Genomic DNA, 18,784 nt, shown 5'->3' with positions numbered 1-18,784 from the left:
TTCCGTCTAGTTCGTTGCTAATGCAACATTTTTTTAAATGATTTTATAATCATTTCAGAGGGTATTTCGTTCCAAGCATCTTTAACCCACTGAGCAATTAATGTAATATCGGGCTTTTTAATGTTCCCTCCCTTTGCAAATGTTGTAAATTTTGACGTGTACGCCTGTTAACAAAAGTATTTCATGAATGAAAAATAACTATCATAAAGACTTATACGTACGTAAAAACTATCTGCATTTCTCTTTTCTTGGCGTGTTGGCGAAACTTTTTTATTGCTCGATATTGATCAACCGATCAATATCGATCAATATCTTCGGGGGCCGAAAATTCTTTGGTTTAATCGAAACTTATTCTAGTTAAAGTATGAAACTCTGTGATTAGTTCGTCACATAATTTAAGTCATGAAATTACTTCAAGTAAGTGACTTATTTGATAAGTCGTCCAATTTGAGTGCGGGAAGAAAATAACTGCATTATATAAAGATATTTTTGAACTTCCGATTCTTTTAATTTTTTATGGCCCCGCGTATAAGTCGACCCCCCCACTTTAAAGTCTCTTTTTTGTCCAAAATATCTCGACTTATACGCGGGTACATACGGTATGTTAATTTTATTAACAGTTAAATTTTGAGTTAAACTTCCATTCCTATCGATTCTTAATTTCAACTTACCACTTCCGGCCAGAACGTAGTTTTAGAATCACGTCTGAATGCTAATGAGGAAGAGTGAAAGAATGTCTATATGTAGAAAGTCTATATCTTGTAGAAGTCCATAGTTTAACAATATTGTTAATTAGATCAGAATCTCCTTGTTCAATCATTTTTATGGAGCTTTTAAATTTTCACAGTTGATGGATAAATAGTTTATGATATTTTGAAGTTTATTGCGAAGGAAGTTGCTTTTTAGTGTTTGTCTGAACCAGAGTTGTGCCGATGTTGTGGTAAACGGCTTGAGGTAGAGATCCTTTGTGATTTCGCAGTTAAAGAGGTGATGATCAAGTGTGTGTGTGTGTGTGTGTGATTATGGCAAAGCCTCGAGGGCTATCTGCCTAAGGGGAGGGATACCTTCGTGGAGGACTTTCTAAGGGAAACTGGCTCGTATACACGTTACACATGGGGAAAACCACGAAAACGCCCATGCAGCCAGCCCGTTCCCGGGATTCGAACCTCGGACCGAACTACCAGTGTTCAGCGACTTTACCGCTCGGCCGCTGGTGGGCAGGTGATGATCAAGAGTGCTAATGTGTCCGCAGATACATACTAGGTTTGAGTGATGGAGACCGAATCTGTTAAGATATTCTGGAAAAGGACCATGTGAGGGGAGAAAGATGGTGATTGCTCTATTAGAGGATAATAATTTTCTTGAGGGTAAGGTAAGAATAGGAAAGTTCTTCTAGCTGTATTTTCCATATTAACATACCTGTATTTTCCGTATTATGTATAATTACATGGACAACTACATAGACTTTATATTTTTTTATTTTATGACTTGATTATTAATTTTACTACATATACACATAATACGTATGGATATTCTACATATTGCAATATATGTAGAATATCCATACGTATTATGTGTATATTAATAATCCATACGTATTATGTGTATATACGTATTATCCATACGTATTATGTGTATATTATTATGCTGTAGGTAACAATATATGCTATAATACCGTTATATACTACTATATAACCGTTCCAGGATTTAACGAATATTAAAAGAAAGCTAATCCGCGAATTCGCTACAATCAACAAGAGCAGTTTTCTAAACAACAACAAACTAAGCAACTCCTACGAGCTGAGATGTTTTCCTCCTTTTATAAGATTTTAAAAATCACGCGCTAGAATTTTCCAGTACTTTCTCGAAATCAAAAAGAGATATTTATTTATTTAATGCACGCGCTCTTGTATTTTCAATTTTCCGGCTTAGCTTTCTTTTAATATTCGTCACGTGCTGCACTGCGCGAGAAATAAAACCAATTAATTTATAATTGAACTAACATTAGCTTTTTAAATACCAAATTCGTAACAATATGAACATTCTACAAGATGTGGACTTCTACATATGGTCTTATATTTATATGTTGACTTCTACATAGACTTCATATTTTATTTTTATTTTAAAAGTTATCTAAGTTTCTAGAGACATTAGGATTTTTTGGAAGCCAGAGAGATGAAAAATTAACAACCGCCTTCGCCGGGAATCGAAACACGGATCTCTGGAATACCGGCCCAGCGTGCAGAACCACTATACGACACCGGACGCAAGGAAAACCGGTCGTGCTACCGTTACACCACGAAGGCACGCTAGGAAAGTGGAAGAAATACCTTATATACTCCCCTTTTTAAACGGTGACTAGGGTTTTAGGGGACCTAGTCGCCAAATCCTGGGTGCGGAGGATCATCATCCACAAACCTTTTAGTTCGGGCGCCACTTGTAGAGTCATTAGGATTTTTTTAGAAGCCAGAGAGATGAAAAATTAACAACCGCCTTCGCCGGGAATCGAACCACGAACCTCTGGAATACCGACCCAGCGTGCAGAACCATTACACGACGAAGGACGCTAGGAAAGTGGGAGAAATACCTTATAAGTTGAAAGTTATATTATGTATTCAACATTTCTAATTACTTATGTTTTGTACATTAACCCATTGTAACGTAATATGTAACCAATCGTAACGTAATGTATAATAATTGTAACCAATTGTAACGTAATATATAATATTTCACTAAATTGTTTTAATAAATGCCGCTGAGTTGCAGATGGTGGATAGTACCCATCAATAGAGCAGACAAAGCGAAAATCTAAATAATGGTGCGGTTGGTTTGTTGACGGTCTTCTGTCTTCTTTTGTCACACGAACTCAAGCGATGATTCGCTTATCAGTTCTTAAGATTCATCACTTTCATCTGTAAATTAGAAGTACACAGTGGAGAATCCTACAATTATTTAATTTATTTAAATATAACACAGGGCTTTGATATTTGGCGGCAAGAATTTGAAAAGTGATTCGCCATTTATAGTGAGCCAACGCAAAATGCCAAAACGAAATTAATATCCCTTCTGGACTAACGCCCTTTGGGATCCCCCCCCCCCGAAAAAAAAAAAAAAAAAAAAAAAACACTTTTGGTGTCCAAGTCTGAAAGTGATCCGTATTTCAGGAAACATAAAATAAGCATCATTATTAAGTATCACCCCCCCCTCTCAGACAACGACCCCCACAGAAGAATAAAATCATCAGGAATCGCGTCTAGACTACTAAGAGACAGTTCATTGTATCAATCACATTGTCAGGTCTTCAGTTAAAGTTAAATAAAATTTTCATTGTACGCATATCAAATTCAAGTGCTCCAAATGGAAACGTGTTACTCTTCTATCCTAATTAGCCTTCTGTGGAATAAGTAGGAAATTCTGTGGGAAAAAGTTCGTCGTTTCGACAGCTGATACGCTGATCAATGGTGAACATCTGGCGAGCATATTCTGGACATCAGTGTCTCTTTTCACCAAACTGCGGGTGGTACATCAAGATGACCACTCCTTCGCACGTGGCTTGCACGCACCTTTTCCGGAAGGGAACCCCATCTGTAGTTGGGATTCTTCTGTTTCCTGCCGGACTTGGGAAAGGACACGTCAAGGGTGAAATTTTCGTCTAAAATGTTTTAAGGGGTGTTGGAACCCTAAAATCTTCAAAAAATCGTGATTTCGGATTTTTGCATTTTAAATTCTCTACACTTTTATCTTTCTAAAAATACCATTCTTTAATCTCTATGAAAATTAGAACTGTAAAAAAATCTAGTTTTAATTTGTCATCTACTGCTTTGATCAGTGAGGATTTTTACATAAAAACGCGTTTTTCTGCAAAAGTGATTTTTTTTATATTCGATGTACCTTTTCTCAGGAACTACTGCTCACAGGTATCTAAACTTTTTATGGCTTATTTATTGGGTTCCCTAATATTTACTGAAATGAGCTTTTTGTAATAAACTTAGAAAAAAAAATTTTTTTTTAAATTTTATTGTGTAAAAAAAATGCTAAATTTCACTATGCCTAACAAAATATTCTGTAATTTACTCTAAAATTCAAAATGCTTCAAAAGCTCATTTCAGTATAATCAGATAGGTATACTTTAATTACATAAAAAATTTCAACATTGTATCTACAGCAGATTTTGAGAAAAGGTACATCGAAAATGGCCAATTTAACATTGTCGGTATAGGGGTTTCTGATACCCCTTAAAGATCCTTCATTTTGGGCGGAAATAAAAACGAAGAAAAGTGGAAGTCGCATTTTTCATATAATTCTAGAATTATTTTATAAAAAATTATTGCTTTTTACTTTCATGTGCGAAGTAAAGGAAGTATTTTAGTCGCCAAAAATTTCGGGTATCATATATCAATGGAAATATCCATTTTGACTGCTCCTAAATCCATTTGGGCTATTTTTTTCTTGACGTCTGTACGTACGGGCAGAATAAAGGAATCATTTTTCCAAAACGGACTGTAAAATGGGTTTTTTGGTGACGTCTGTACGTACGTACCTATGTATGTATCCCGCAAAATTCAAAAACGATTAGCCGTAGAACGTTGAAATTTTGTACATCGAACTGCTATAACACCTTAGTTGTGCACCTACTTTTTCTTATTGCAATCAGTAGTACCAAAAGTATATAAGATTAAGTTCAAAAAGAGCAAAAATTATGATTATTCTATCCTAGGAAAAGGTGTAGAGTGGGGAATATTTAATATAATATATATTAAGAATATCTAAGTTTTTTAAAAAAGTGGAAATTTAAATTAGTCAAAAATGGCTATCTAAGCTTTTTGTACTCAATGTTAATACTTGTGAAAACATTGGTGGAATCATTATAGTTAAAGCAGCTATGAAAATATTATAAATGAAAAAATAAATTAGCAAATAAAAAAATGAATCTTCTCTACTTAATGTTTCAAACAGATCTCGTCAAGAGGTAAGTACTTAAAACATTAAACCTGGTTGATTAATGAATACTGAATAACATGTTTCGTTCGTCTCGACACTGCAAACCTCTAAACCGTTATAAATTAATAAATATATATAAATATATATGTAATAATAAAATTCAATAAATAGTCAAGAATACACTTAAAATTCTAACTATATGATCTTTCCATTTTTAATGGCGACGTTCTCTTATTTGAAAGTACGTGGAATTAAATTCACAGCCCCGTAGTCAAGTTGTTTTTCCCGCCTTTTCTACACGTACAGTTATAGAATTTTCTGGAGGTTTTTAACGCGAACTGGATTGGCTGACGAAGCTGACGTCTTTTCTTGGAAGCTCCGCCTTTCCAGAGGCTATAAAAAGACTCGCAAAAGGAATATCGGGGCTTTTTTCTTAAATGTCACGATGCAGTAAACTTCATTCAAAAAGTTAGTAATTCTTTTTATTTTCTCCGGATATCTGGTTTTTGTAACTGATATTTCTCCTGAATGATAAAAATGGATCCTGTTTTTTAAACTTATCGTCTGATTATTTAAGCTACGACTACATTGATGATTCTTCAACAATCTATTTATTCCTGACAAAAGCTGGTACATCACATATATATAAATATATATTTTAGAATTTTAGAAGTAAGAGGAACATTTAAAAGCTTATGCTAAAAAATTCATTTGACTCTATAGTTCCTTAGCAAAAAAAGTAAAATCATTCAACATCTCGAATAAAGTAGTAAAAGCAAACTCGTAAAAACTAAATGTTAAAATTACAAGTCCGAGATGACTTCAAAATCAAAAAGGACTGTTGTAAAAATTAAACATATTACAAAAATACAAGATATGTACAAAAAATTGCAACAAATGATAAATAGGTTCGCGCCGGATTGATCAAGGGAAAAGCAGCTAAAATATCGAATCAAGTTAATACCTATAGCGCGTTTCTTATATATATATATACTAGCTGTACCCGCCCGGCGTTGCCCGTGCATTTAGAAAATGCAGATAAGTGAATAGCGCAGGAATAGTAGTGTAGGACATGTAGACTGTCTCTCTCTCTTCCCCCCCCCACAAGCTACAAAAAAGAAATGAATTGTAATTAATCGATTTAATGTATCGTCAAAACAGCAAACTAACGCTAGAATAAAGAAATCAATTGTTACAATCGAACGTTATTTGAAAACAAATAATAATATCAGTGAGTCAAAAAAACCGTGATTAATTAATTATAAATAATAAGCTACAAAAAAGAAATGAATTGTAATTAATCGATTTAATGTATCGTCAAAACAGCAAACTAACGCTAGAATAAAGAAATCAATTGTTACAATCGAACGTTATTTGAAAACAAATAATAATATCAGTGAGTCAAAAAAACCGTGATTAATTAATTATAAATAATTTTTTTAAAATTTTTCTAATTCAAAAATCGAAAATCGGGCTTCGAGGTCTGGTGGCCAGCCCCTTTGTGCTTCCGTATAAAAAATTCCAGGTCCCTGCGTGCGATAGATTTGGCTGGAGAGCTCGGTCAGACAGACAGACACATTACACTTGCTTTTATTATTATAGATGTATATATATTAATTTATAACTAAAGGTTTGTAAGAGGATGGCTATTATACATATCCAATCCCTTACAGGCCTTTTAGTTTCGCAATCGTTGGTCGTAGTCGTATACTTCCAATTACAGAAATGTTTCAAATGACGAAAACATCCATGCTTTGACAATTTCGAATTTAAAAAGAAACTATTTTTTCACAAATAACGAAAAATCAAACTTCTAATGCGATTTCTCGCTTCGTATACTTATATTTATGAATGTTTTATACACCTTATGATAAAGTTGTTAAGAAGTTTGATACCCGTACGAAAAAAGCTGACCAGGATATTTAATTTGATTTTAAAATGACATCAAAATTTGATATTTTTTATGTCATTTTCAACTTGCCTCGAGGAATCGGTTAATTAAGTTAGAATAATTGGAAGAAATAGGCTTTAATGAAGCGCAGCAGAAAATGTGTATAACTTAATACACACAGCAGTCACTTGGTGTCCACATCAGACATTTTTTTTTTTTTTTTTTTTTTTTTTTATGTGCAAACTGTTGTCACCAAATATTACAGCCATGCATTATATTTAAAGAAATTAAATAATGAAGAATCTGCATAAATGTATGTATGTTTCTCGCCCTGTGATAAAAACACCGACAACTACAGCCATCCAATTTTGAATAACGTAATCATCCACCCTAATAGAGGCATCTGGAAGCCCAAATTCGAAATTTGTTTTATTATCTATTTCATATTTTGTAAAACTTTAACGCGAATGTTTGATTAACAAACTCAACGATTTCAAAATGAACAATGACGACACTGTTCGGAAAAAAAAAAAAAAAAAAAAAGCATTTTTATCTCCAGCGCACGAGACTGTGTATCGGAAATTATAAAGATAGGCTCAATTTAAATATTTTGGGATATTGCTATATTGAACTGAATTTTATGGTTTAAGAACATGACATTTAATAATAATAAAAAAAAGTAACACATAAAACGTTAAAAAAGCGCTCCTTTGGACGTAATATAAAATCTGAAAGCTTTCTGATTTTTATTTTTTCCTTATCTTCGGGGGGGGGGAAACGAGGCAATATAATGTAACATGAAAATCTAGAGGCGAGGCTTTGTCAGAAAAGTAAGAATACAGGGTCTATATTCTTACTTTTCTGGCAAAGCTTCGCCTCTAGATTTTCATAAGTCTTCTTGAATAAATGGTGCTATCACTAAATTGGCGAGAAATCGCCTAGCTGGCGATGATTTGGGCAACTAATTTTTAATTTGGCGGTTTCGTTGACTAACTGATTTTTAAATACTAATTTTATCGCCAATTTTGGCGGTAAATTGTTAAAAGTCGTCTAGTTTGGCTATCATTTGGTTCTTCATATGCCTTCTAGTAATTTGGAGAAGTGGAATGTACTAGAGATTCTTGGCATCCGGGGGAACTATATAAGATCGGAGACAGCATAAGTTTTTCTCAGTAGTTGTTTAGTTGAACCTCGAGTACAGATGGTAGAGATATCTCCTCGTCAGCTTCACCTTTTAGATGGCTCTGAATAAGATGGCTCTGAATAACGCTCTAAGTCGTTATTCAGAGCCATCTAAGTCGTTATTCAGAGCCAGTTATTGTTTAACGTTCTAAGTCGTTTGAAGTGTACTTACTGATTGTACCCTGTGATACTGTGAAGAGCTGTAGGAGTATTTTTGTGAAAAGATCGAGAACTACGACGTCCTCCTTTCGGTAAAACAAATTTTATCAAGTTATCATCGATTCTGTGTGCACGCAACAATTTTTGAAGTCAGAAGTGGGATTGGACACAATATCTGCAGAAGAAGAACTAACTCTGAACTCTACAAATCTTTTAAAGAACTAGATATAGTAAAATATATAACGATTCAGAGAATTAAATGGGCAGGACACCTGTGCAGAATGAATGAAAATTGTGTAAGTAAAAGCATCGTCTCGGCCAGACCATTCGGCACCCGAAAAAGAGGAAGACCTAAACTTAGGTGGCTCCATTGTCTGGAAAGAGATTTGAGAATTTTAAAAATAACTAACTGGATGTCCCAGGTCAAGGTTAGAAGAGCTTGGAATTCAATTCTGAGGAAGGCAAGGGCCCATCCTGGCCTGTCTAGCCATTGAAGAAGTGTGATTGGATGCCACTGACAAGAGCGATGGAGAGGCAATTAAGGCAGCTGGTGGTTGCCTCTGTTGCATTCACAGAAGAGATTAAAGCGGACCAAGAACGACTGACGCAGGTCAAGAAGAAATGAAAAGAGAATTTAGTATCATAACAGAAAACAAATTCGAGGGTATTAAAGTCAAAATAGACACGGTTGAAAACAAAGTTGGAGAAATTCAAGAAAGATATTCTGTTGTCGAACAACAAATCGAAAAAATCCGATGTGTACACCACATGACTTATATTATACACATTTTTTGTTGCATTTCATTTAAACTTATTGGATTGAATTAAATCTACATCGTCGGTAGTGCATAAACCACAATACAATAAATGCACTTTTTAAAACTCACTATATTTGTTTACCATAGCGACACTCTGGCGCTAGGTTCACTTAACAGCGTTATATTTCGTTCATATTATAACTCAGAATGCACGAAATTTATATTATGTGAAGAATTATCTAATCGTTGCCACATATTCTATTCAAATACTATAATAAATCTAAAACGATGTATAAAAGAAATTAAGCAAACAAAACAAAAAAGTAACAGTTTTTCACAGACGATTCAGTATTTCTCATTCAATTAATTCAGTTCTCACTTTGCGACAAAGCAAAAATACATAAAAACTCAAAATATCTATATTAAAAATTACGAAGTAAATCTGAAACACTTATTTCCTCGCATAAATTCCAGAATTGATTAAGCATGATTTAATTCTCAGTAATAAAAGAAGGCGTTATCTGTGTTGTTGCGAAGCTTAGTTTCTATAGATTGGCAACAAATCCGCTATTTTGCCAAGTTTGAAATGTAAACCGTCATCGCAAAATTTATTAGGCTTAGCTACACTTAAACAGCTTTTAAATTGTTGATTACTCTACAAATATTGCATGCAGATTTACTAAAGGCATAAAAACCTTAACCGGTAGATAAGAACAACATATTCCAATCATTTTTAAAGCAAAAAATGCACAATTTACAAACATATAAGAGTAAAGAAACTGAGATCACTGAGCCGAGTAACAGAGTGGATATATATATACATATATTCAATTACTTCTGGTGCGACCAATTGCAACCAAAATACGAGGTGAACATCTACATGTTATATCAGTCCTGCATACAAAATTTAAACGTTCGGAGGCTACTCGTTTGTGAGTTATGCGAGATACGTACGTACGGATAGACGCGACGAAATATTGTCTTCAGAATTCATTTTAAATCAGTTTTATAATTTGGGGGGGGGAAACGTCCTTTATTCTGTCCTTACTTGCGAATGTCACGCAAAAACATCATTAAATTGCATTGGATAGCGGTCAAAATCGATATTTTGGTTGAAATATTATACCCGAAATTTTTTGCGATTACAATACTTCCTTTTTACTTCGTATAAGGAAGTTAAAAGAGTTTCTGCTACTGTTGCTAACGGTTTGGTTTGGTTTGGTTAGGTTTATTTCATTACGGCAAAGCACCGGAAAGTTAACTGCTTAAAGAGAAGGATGCCTTAGTAGAGGAATTTCTAAGGGAAACTGGGTCATATGCACGTTACACATGGAGAAAACCACAAAAAAAAAAAAAAAAAGCCCATTCATCCAACCTATTCGCCGGGATCTGAACCCGGAACAAACTACTAGTGTTCAGCGACTTTACCGCTCGGCCGCTACAGTTTCTAACGAAGTGGACCGTTTAAAGAAATCCATAACGATGTCTTGTCCCGATTCTGACACCTTTAAATTCATAACAATATAGTCTGATGCTGCTGTTATGTGTAAAATTAGTAACTTTGTTAGGTTTATCTACGACCCGGCGTTTTGCTTTCGTGACCCAGTCTTAGATTACGACTTGGCATTTGAGAAACGCTGCTCATTAATATTAACTGTGTAGAGACATTAGATTTTTTTTTTTTAAGGTAGAGAAGCGAAAACTGAGCAATGCCCTCGCCGGGAATCGAACCTCGACGTCTAGAATAGGTACCGAATGTGCTACCGTTACACCAGGAAGGCATGCAGAAAGGAGGGAGAAAGTACTGTTATGAAATGTATATGCGTGGTAAGATAGCTTTCCCGCAAATCACTTTTAGGGTTGCCATAAAATGACAAGGAAAGGCGATATTGCCACATTTGGCGAGAAATCGCCCTTTTGGCGACAAAATTGGCGATATACCATGGACGGATGGAGAATTTTCTGGAATAAGTTCTTACCGGTTTAGCCTAGAATGTTCTTGAACACAAGCCGAAAGCTATATAAACCCTGCTGGTCCGCAGTCAGTCAGTGTGTCTCAGAGAGTGTGCCTCGTCTAGCGAGCTGTGCGGAGTCGATCGAGTTGACAGCCGGACAACGAGTGCCGAGTGGGTCGTCTAGTGCACCGAAGGAGTCTTAGTGCATCGTCGAGAGAGCTTGTTGAGCTTCGGTTATGACTGAACCGAAGAGTCGGGAGCTGTGCTCGTGTGTCGTCGAGTGCATCGCGAGTTGTAGCGTGGAGAGCCTCGAGAGTACGTGGAGTTCCGAGAACGACCGAGCAGAGTCAGGAGCTGTACTCTGGTGCTTTGCAGGAAGCTGTCTCCACCGTTATTGCCTGATAACCTGAAGGCTGTGTCGCTGATTGTTCCAGCGTGTTTAGAGTAGATCTTTGACGACTGTAAAAGTGACGTTGGAGCTGTCCTGATTAATATTGGCTAAATAAAGTGTGTTTCGATACTTCATCAAGTGTCATCGTTATTCACTCCAAATCTTCGAACCCCGTATGAACATGAAGGAAGGATATAACGTAACAACTGGTGTCAGAGAATAGGAAAAACGCAACAGTACCTTATAACTGTTTACTATGTTCTTAATCCTTATTTATGTTTTTTAATTTGTAATAGAAGATCTCTGATGCATTGGGGATGGCGGGTTATTACCCTCCGTAAACAAAGAAAGGAGGAATGAAAACCTGGCACAATATCATTGGGAATCAGGCCAACATTCCCATGCTGTAGCGAAATTACTATGTAACGGTGAGAAAATCAACAATTGTTAAGCAAGTTACACTTTCTATATCGGAGCAACAAATGTGTCTCCTGTAACTCGTTCTATAGATGTTAGTTCTTTTAAAAGACGATGCTCTTTAACGCATAGTCGTTTTGTTCTTTGGAAAAGGTAATAAACTTTTTTTTAAAAAACAAGTACCTTACAAACAAAATCTAGAAGTCTTTTTTTTTTCCCTCCTCAAATCTGTTGCCCAAAAGAAAATGGTTCCCTTTTTAAAAATAGTTTAATGAAAGCCTAAATACACCAACTTTTTCTAATCGTAGAAGGATATAACAACAACACTAAATAAATAATTAAAAAAGAATCTTAACGGTTTTAGATTTTATATTATCCCCAAGGGGGCTTTTTTTTAAAGTTTGTGTGTTACCTTTATTTATTAAAAAACATTTTCTGCTCACTTAAACCATAAAATTCAATTCAACAGCAATACCACAAAATAATTTAAAAAGAGTGTGGTTTTAGAATTTCCGATACACAGTCTTGCTCGCTGGAGATAAAAATGTTTTTTCTCCGCCTTACAATGCTGCCGTTGCTCGTTTTAAAATCGTCGAGTTTCTTAATCAAAAACTCATAAATTCTTTATAAAATATGAAATAGATAATAAAACAAATTCCAAATTTGGGCTTCCAGATGCCCATATTCGAGTGGAGGACTACGTTGTTCAAAATTTGATATCTCTAGGTACCGCTGTTTCTTTACAGTGCGAGAAACATACATACTGTTACGGATTTTGTATTTAGTTAGCTATTTTTAGTAGAGTTATAATTAAAATTGTTTTATATCCCCGTGCGCCGAGACATAATTTAAGAAAAAGCTACGCCGGAAAAGTAAAAATACAGGAACACGCGCATTTAACATTTAATAAATTGTGGTGTTGTGTGGCCCCAACTTGCCCGCAACAATAGTAGTGACTGCTATGGACTGGAATTACACAAACTTTTAAGAAGGGTATAACTCCCTTTTTATTCCACTTTAGAAGTTACAGATGCGTTCACTTGACGCTCACAAACTACGCCGACCCGGCGGTTAACTAAAAATCGAAAAGTACAACTAAAAATGAATAAATAACAAGTCACTACCTACGAGGCTCTGTAAACGTGACTAACTTAACCGCGTTCTAAGATCCAGCTGAGATTTCAGCAAACTTTCTTAATAAGAAGTTGAAAGATTCAACTAATTGCCGAAGTAGGCTCACAGGCCAAAACGCGCGGTTCTTAAATTTCTACCTAGCAACCTTCACGCTCGTGAATCAAGAAAGCACACCTACAAACTCGTTTCCCTTCCATTTAACTCAAATTACTTCTGCTAAAAATTTGAATACTTTCCGCGTTCTACTAAAATTTACATACGTCGGCATTGGCGATTCCAGGGAAAAGTAAAGGCTTGACAGGAAAGATAGCTTAAACTTAAAATAAATGTTAGTTAAAATAAATATAAACCCTACAAAATAAATATCTCGTAATTTATATTTACAACTGAATGAATGTAATTGACTACTGTGTTAGCTGTGACCGTAATGCTACCCTTTTGCTTTCTAGAAATCTGGAAAAAACGGAAATTACCAAAACTTTCACGTGCCCGATTAAACAGCTTTAAAAAGCCGGAGATAAATATCTCAGTTCAATAGCTTACTTAGTTGCTGTTGATTGAAGTGAATTCGCGGTGAAAGCGGATTAGCGTTCTCTGCGCTTTGGATTGCGTTCTATTTAACGTTTTAATACACTCATGTTCATAAATTAAGGATAATGCAAAATCAGGCAAAGGAAGAGTTAGAATCAAAACAAATTTGACTTATTTGTAAAGCTTATTTATTAAATAAAAGGTAAAGAGCAAAAAAAGATGCTATATGTTTGATATTATTAAAAAAAATTAGCGATTTTTTCTCCCTGGAGCAAATTACAAAAAAACACCTATTTACAAAAAACCAATATTACATGGTTGGTACGATTGTTAATACATTGTATGTCTCCCAGACGATGCAATACAGTCCGTCTAACGCCTAGGCATGCTGAGCATCAAATTATCGATCTGATCTTCGGGGACATTACACCACTCAAAAAGCAATGCCCTCCGAAGTTCCGGTAGACATGTAGGAGGAGGTTGACGGGCTGCAATTCGTCGGCAAGCATGTCCCTCACGTGCTCTACTGGATTCAAGTCCGGTGAGAATGCTGGCCAGTCCATACGGGTGATATCCTCCTATTAAAGGCATTCGCTTACAATGTTTGCACGGTGAGGACGGGCGTTGTCATCCATAAACACAAATTGTGCGCCCATGGCGCCCCGAAACAAACGTACATGTTGTTCCAGAATGACGTCCCGATAGATTTGACTTGTCATGGTTCCAATTTGAACATGCAGGTCAGTTCTGGAACACAGAATAACTCCACCCCAAACGAGCACTCCTGCACCACCGTCACGGTGTCGTTCAATGATGTTTTCTTGGTGGTAACGGATACCTGGAGCTCTCCATAGGAAAGTCCGGCGAGAATCAGACTGCAAACTAAACCTGGACTCGTCGGAAAACATCACACAGGCCCACTGTTGTGGTGTCCACAATGCATGCTCTCTACTCCAGGCTAACCGAAGCCGACAGTGAGTTGCAGTAAGTGGAACGCATCTGACAGGTCTACGAGCATATAGACCAATCTGCCCTAAGCGTCTGTACACGGTCTGCCTTGAAAATGTCGTACCTGTGGCTGAAGAGAGCTGACGAGACAGGTCTGAGGCTGTACTTGGCTTGTTTCTTTTGGCAGTAACTGCCAAATACCGGTCCTCATTCGGCGTTGTAACTCTGGGGCAACCTGTGCTGTAACGTCTACTCACATTACCATCATCTTGGAATCGTTGCCAAAGCCTGGAGATGACACTCTGGGCAATTCCAAGTTCGTTTGATACTTCCAGTTGGGTACGCTCACATTCCAGACGGCCGATTATTCTACCACGTAAAAAATCATCCAAATGCGTCCTTTGTGTCATAACTATTAGGTTATTGCACTGAAATGCTTATAAAGCGCCTGCGAACAATTTTACTTCTTCGCCTGTATTCCTTATATATCACTCTCTTACACTCTCGTCATTGTGACGTACCATCGGTGTCATCTGGTTACTTCCTAAAATTTGCATGTGATTCTTGAAGATGTGTGTAGTGATTTTACAGGTGATATATTTATTTTAGAGTTCGATTTCTGCGTCACTCCGAATTATCCTTAATTTATGGACATGAGTGTAGTTTAAAATATAACTACTGTGTGATACTGTGATATTGGACTAATATCTTTGAGGGAAAATCCTGCGTTTTGTTATATTTCTTGGGATAAGAATAAATGTTAACTTTTTACTGGACTTGTGCATTCAGTCTGTTATGTGCATTCAGTCAGTTCTATGCACGCAACAATACATTTATGCAGATTCTTCATGATTTAATTCCTTTAAATATAACGCAGGGCCCTAATATTTGGTGGCGACAATTTGACAAGCGAAACGTCGTTTATAGTGAACGAACGCAAAATGCCAAAACGGAATTAATAGCCCTTTTGGATAAATTGTCCATTTGGGCTAAAAATGCAGCAGTATAAAAAATAATATATAATGAATAATATTAATAGTAATAATGATAATAATATATTTCTTTAGGGAAAAAAATTTTTAATTAAAAAATTATGAACGGTTTTTATTCTACGAATTTTATACATCAGTTTACCTTTTTAAAACCAGCTCGAAATATTACAGCACATTTTAAGATTTTATTAGCTACTAACATTAAACTTTCTATCAGTTTACACAGCTACAGGGCTTGGACAAAAATATGGAAACACCTTTAAAAAAACATGTTTCTTTGCTTAATATGGTGTAGGAAACCCGTTGGCATCCAAAACAGCTTGCAGTCTTCTCGGAATGGATAAATACAGTTCCTGTATGTTTGCCAAGGGAATATTATACCATTCTTCCTGCAAAACGGTGGCAAGTTCAGATAACGATGTTGGCGGTGGATAACGAGAACGCACTTTCCGTTCCAATGTAGACCACAAAGGTTCGATAATATTCAGGTTTGGTGACTGTGGTGGCCAGGGTAGATGGGACAACTCATCCTCGTGCTCAGAAAACCAGTCCTGGACAATGTGAGCTGTGTGAACAGGGGCTTTGTCGTCTTGGAAGACACCATCACCATCGGGGAACCAAGTTTGTACCATGGGATGAACTTGATTGGCCAAAATGTTCACATAAGTCTTGGCAATCATGTGCCCTGACACAGTTATCATGGGGCTAGCAGAGAATCCCGATACGGCTGCCCAAACCATAACATAACCCCCGCCATGTTTCACTCTTGGCAACAAGCAGTCTGTATTATAGGCTTGAGATGGCGTTCTCCAGACGTAAACTCGGCCAGAAGTGGGAAACAATGTGAAAGAAGACTCGTCAGACCCTATTACTCGCTTCCACTGCTCTATAGTGCAGGCTTTATGACTTAAACACCCCCTTTTCCTGTTACGGGCATTAGCATCACTGATGAGTGGCTTCTCAATTGCAGCACGGCCAGCAATTCCCTGTTTATGAAGCTCCCTTCTAATTGTTTTGGTACTCACAGGGTTCGGTAACACAACATTCATTTCAGCAGTAACTTTTGCAGCCGTGGTCTTCTTATTTTTCGTCACAATTGCCCTTAATGATCGTCTGTCACGATCACTCAGGACGCACTTTCGTCCGCGCTGTGATTTAGCAGATGATGTTTTTCCGCTTTTCAAATATGCGGAATAAATCTTCGATACAGTACCTCTTGAAACACTGAACACCTCGGCTACCTTGCTTACGGAAGCACCTACCATACGTGCTCCAATAATTTGCCGACGTTCGAAGTCTGTTAACTCTGACATAATGCAATGACAACCTCACATAAAAGTACTCCGACAACAACTGAACTGTTTAGCACATTTACGAAGTTGTATAGGTGGCGTCAGTAGTCAAAAACGCCAGCGCCACCTACATATTTCATTAAAATCAATCTTTCTTTTCAAACATACATTTCACAAGGTGTTTCCATATTTTTGTCCATCCACTGTATCATGCCTTCAGAAGGGCAGAGAACTAAGAATTCTTTATATATTTTCTTAATTTTTATTTATCAAGTCTGAAAGAAAAAAATTTGTAAAAGTTTTCAAACCGATGATAGTTGATCATTAACGAATGACAAAATTAGCCCCCCTTCCGGTTCATTTCAACATAACATGGTCTTCTTCTCTCAGGAGCAATTTATTGTATTGTTACCTTCTGTCAGGGGCCCACCAGCGGCCGAGCGGTAAAGACGCTGAACACTGGTAGTTCGGTTTGAGGTTCGAATCCCGCGAACGGGCTGGGTGCATGGGCGTTTTCGTGGTTTTCCCCATGTGTAACGTGTATACGAGCCAGTTTCCCTTAGAAAGTCCTCCACGAAAGGCATCCCTCCCTTTAGGCAGATAGCCCTCGTGTGCTTTGCCATAATTAAATACACCAAATACACCAACCTTCTGTCAGAATTTTTTTTTTCTTTTTTTTTCTGAAAATGAGAGATCACCCCTTTTTATCTACTGAAATGTATTGATGTAAATTCTTTTGAAATAGTGCCAAACAGAACTGTTCTCATAGTTTATGTGGCAGTCCTTATTGCATAAATTTACTTTTTATTATATTTGCTTATTATCCGCTTGCGTCTATTACAGGAATGATTCCTCCCCCCGAATGCTCCAGATATGTCGTGAAATCTATAAACATGTAGTAATTTTTTCGGTTAAAAATTTGAAAGGATATTTAAAAGGCTATTATCATGTAAACATAATATTTTCAGAAACTAGGAAATACAAGTTCTCTGAATAACAAGCTTGATTTACCGATTAATTATTACTAGTTTATTAGACAACGTTCAGTCTTACGTTAGTCTGGTAAATAAAAAGTGGTCAGGTCAATTCCAGAAAATTAAACTCAAATATGTCTTATTTATGACTCACTGCAATGTATCAAGTGTACAGAACCTTTGTACTCAAAATAACTCCAGCGGAAAGTTTTGTTTCGATCATGTTGGTATGCATTTCTTACATGTTATTATCATTTCCTTGGCTTTAATTAAAGAGGAAACAAATAATGGAATTACATGAAGTTAGCATCAGACGCGTTTTCTTTGTTGATTACATTAATGGAAAATATAGAAATAATATTACTACTAATTACGCAAAATAGTTTTAAACATCTAAGTTTGTCATTCGAATAATCAATATACTGTCATAACTTGAAAGTTAAATATAAATGAACTCACAGTTTTACAGGCCTCGTGAATAATCAGCGTATTAAGACAGTGTTTCTACATCTGTGGTACGCAGACGACAGCTGACCTTCGAAGTCTCTCCTTGTGGTTCTCTAACATTTCTGAAAATAAATAAATAAATTGCTTAGGTGTTTGTTGTTAAATTACTTAAAGCTAGAAGGTAAAAAAAAAAAAAATTCTGAAAGGTTTCAGATTTTATATTACGCCCAAAGGGGCGTTTTTTTTAACGTTCTGTGGATTGCCTTTATTGATTAAATATTGTTACGAAATGTACAGGCGCAGAAAGATGGCTTCCCCGCAAAGCAGTTTTTAGGGTTGCCATAAAATGGCAAAGGAAGGCATGGTTGCCACATTTGGCGAGAAGTCGCCCATTTGGCGACAAATTTGGCGATATGCCTTGGACGGATGGAGAACTTTCTGGAACGAATTCTTACCGATCTAGCCCAGAATGTCCTCGAACACAAGCCGAAAGCTATATAAACCTTGCTGGTCCGCAGTCAGTGTGTGTGTCTCATCTAGTTAGTCCGTGCGGAGACGACTGAGTTGACAGCCGGCCAGCGAGTGCCGAGTGGGTCGTTGAGTGCATCGGAAGAGTCTCTTAGCGTATCGCGGTTAGTGCATCGTCGAGAGAGTGTGTTAAGCTCCGGGAACGACTGAACCGAAGAGTCGGGAGCTGTGCTCTGTGCGTCGTCGAGTGCATCGCGAGTTGTAGCGTGGAGAGTCTCGAGAGTACGTGGAGTTCCAAGAACAA

At 36.6% G+C, this 18,784-nt stretch overlaps 1 long non-coding RNA gene across 1 annotated transcript in view; it reads right to left on the bottom strand.

Moving 5' to 3' along the window:
* The window catches only part of LOC118205670 (uncharacterized), a 258,320-nt gene that overhangs the window by 97,553 nt on the left and 141,983 nt on the right, over positions 1-18,784 (bottom strand). Inside the window, exon 3 of the long non-coding RNA XR_015039892.1 lies at positions 18,025-18,134. This is a non-coding gene — a long non-coding RNA (uncharacterized LOC118205670). The remainder of the gene's footprint in view (positions 1-18,024; positions 18,135-18,784) is intronic.

The sequence above is a fragment of the Stegodyphus dumicola genome, chromosome 2 (assembly GCF_044657685.1).
Source record: "Stegodyphus dumicola isolate Sdum_Otavi_A_Nest chromosome 2, ASM4465768v1".
Taxonomy (NCBI): domain Eukaryota; kingdom Metazoa; phylum Arthropoda; class Arachnida; order Araneae; family Eresidae; genus Stegodyphus; species Stegodyphus dumicola.
Note: the sequence above shows the minus strand (reverse complement) of the source record. Positions and strands in the feature narration are given on the sequence as shown.